The sequence below is a fragment of the Myotis brandtii genome, unplaced genomic scaffold (assembly GCF_000412655.1).
Source record: "Myotis brandtii unplaced genomic scaffold, ASM41265v1 scaffold975, whole genome shotgun sequence".
Taxonomy (NCBI): Eukaryota; Metazoa; Chordata; class Mammalia; order Chiroptera; family Vespertilionidae; genus Myotis; species Myotis brandtii.
In genome coordinates this window covers 554,532-556,893 of record NW_005372049.1, presented here as the reverse complement: position 1 = coordinate 556,893, position 2,362 = coordinate 554,532, and positions in this window count along the sequence as shown.

Here is a 2,362-nt window from a genome sequence, read left to right as displayed (position 1 = left end):
TCCCACACTGGGGATGGAGCCCACAACCCGGGCCTGTGCCCTGACCGGGAATCGAACCGCGACCTCCTGGTTCCTAGGTCGACGCTCAACCACTGGGCCACGCCGGCCGGGCGCACCTCGGTGTCTGAAGTCACCCAACAGCGGCCGGAGGACAGAGCCGCACGGCAGGTCCCCAAACCATAGAGAATGAGGCCCAGGCCCCGGCCGGTGTGGCTCAGTGGGTAGAGTATCAGCTTGCAGACCAAAGGGTCCTGGGTTCGATTCCGGTCAAGGTCACGTACCTAAACGGCAGGCTCCTTCCCCGGCCTGGGGCCTGGTCACCAGGGCGCGCGCAGGAGGCAACCCATTGACGTGTGTGTCTCACATGGATGTTTCTCTCTCTCTTTCCCTTTCCCTTCCACTCTCCCTGTGTATCAATGGAAACATATCCTGGGGTGAGGATTACCATCAACAAAACAAACAAAAAAAACGAGGCCAAGTAACCAGAAGGTGGTGGAAGACGGGAGGGGAGGTGGCAACCTTGGAGGGAAGGGGTCTCCCAGGGACCTGGGGGAGATCAAGTGAATGCTTCCTTAAGTATGCTCTTTGCTCTACTGACACCACCCTGGCTGCATTCTGCAATGCTGTGAGGCAAAAAATAAATTTGGTGAGACCTATGCTGCTTCAGGTGATAGGAATACATCAGGGTCTGTCCCAGACTGTCTGATACATAGATAAGATGTCAACAGGTATTCAGGTGCAAGTGGACAGGTGTAGCCCTTAGATTTATCATCCTCTTTCTTCCCTTACTGTGGAATAAGTAAAAAAAGAAAAAAAAAAAAAAACACACCAAAAAACAGAAGGATGGTTTAATAGCTCCATTGGAAGCTATAAGACAATAAAGCCAAACTTTAAACAATCTAAGGAAAAATTTGTCTTCATATATTGCTGGGGTCTTATCCGCAGCTGCAAGGGTTCAGGAATCTGGAAAAGGGCTGCAATGTAAATTAAATAAACTAGACATGAAATATAAATTTAGGAGGCATGGGGGAGTCAGGGGAGGCTCCACTTTCTAGTGAAGTGGACTCTCTGACTGTCCAGACCCATGGCTTTTTATTTGCTGGGAAACACATTGGCCCTTTAAGAATGCAAACAGGTAAGGTTTGATAAATAGGAAAAGATTTTCATTAGTCAACAGAGCCAAATATCAACAGTACAACGATTGAAATTTCTTTTGAGAGCCAAATTTTTTAAACTTAAACTATATAGGTAGGTACATTGTTATTAACTTAATTAGGGCTTAGGAAGAGCCACACTCAAGGGGCCAAAGAGCCGCATGTGGCTCTCGAGCCGCAGTTTGCCGACCACGGGCCTAGGGGAGTCACCATCCGCTGAACGTGCCCCGAGGACAGAAAGGGTCCAAACCACACGCTCAGCGGCCACGCTGGCCTGACTTTTCTCGCGCAGGTAAAGCCCTGACTGCTCACCACGGGGACACGCACGCAACCCTTTACCCCATCACCCCTCCTCAGCCGGCTCCCGGAAACCTGAGGCCCGGTGCACGCGATGCACGCGATCCCCACCCAAGTCCCGTCAAGACCCCTCGCCCTGACCGGCCGGCGTGGCTCAGTGGTTGAGCGTCAACCTAGGAACCAGGAGGTCAGGGTTCGATTCCCGGTCAGCGCACAGGCCCGGGTTGCGGGCTCGATCCCCAGTGTGGGGCGCGCAAGAGGCGGCCGGTCCATGATTCTCTCTCATCATGGATGTTCCTCTCTCTCTCCCTCTCCCTTCCTCTCCGACATCAATAAAAATATATTTTAAAAAAGAAAAAAGACCCTGTGTGCTCCAGGAGCGGGCGGCGGATTTAACTAGCAAATGGGTGCAGGGTGCCCTGGGGCTGGGCAGAACGCCCCCCCCCAGTCCCTCCCTCGCTGTGGAAGGGGGCCTGGCACAGGAGCCCTCTCTCCACGGCCTGTTTTGTTTTGCAAAATCAGAAGGTGTTTCCAGCCCCAGAGGAGAGCAGGTGGCGGGCAGCAGGCCCTCCGGCCGGACAGACTCTGCATTCAGGGCCACCACCTCCTGCCCCCTGCCCCTCGCCCTTCCCTCTCCCACCTGCTCCCCGAGCTCTCCCCACCCCCAGGCGCTCTGCACCCCAAATCCCTCCTCCCCGGCTGAGACTGTTTGCTCAGGGTGGGGATCTGGCCATGAGGAGCCAGCCTTTCGCCCACACAGAGGGGGGCCGCCGAGCCCCCCCATGCAGCCCTCACAGGGATAAGGACTCCTGCATTCAGAGCAGCTCACTGCCCCCCCCCCCACCGTACCCCTCCTGTCCTGGCGTGCCCCTCGCACTAGCGCCCTTTGCCCATGTGGGGGGGCAGGCTGA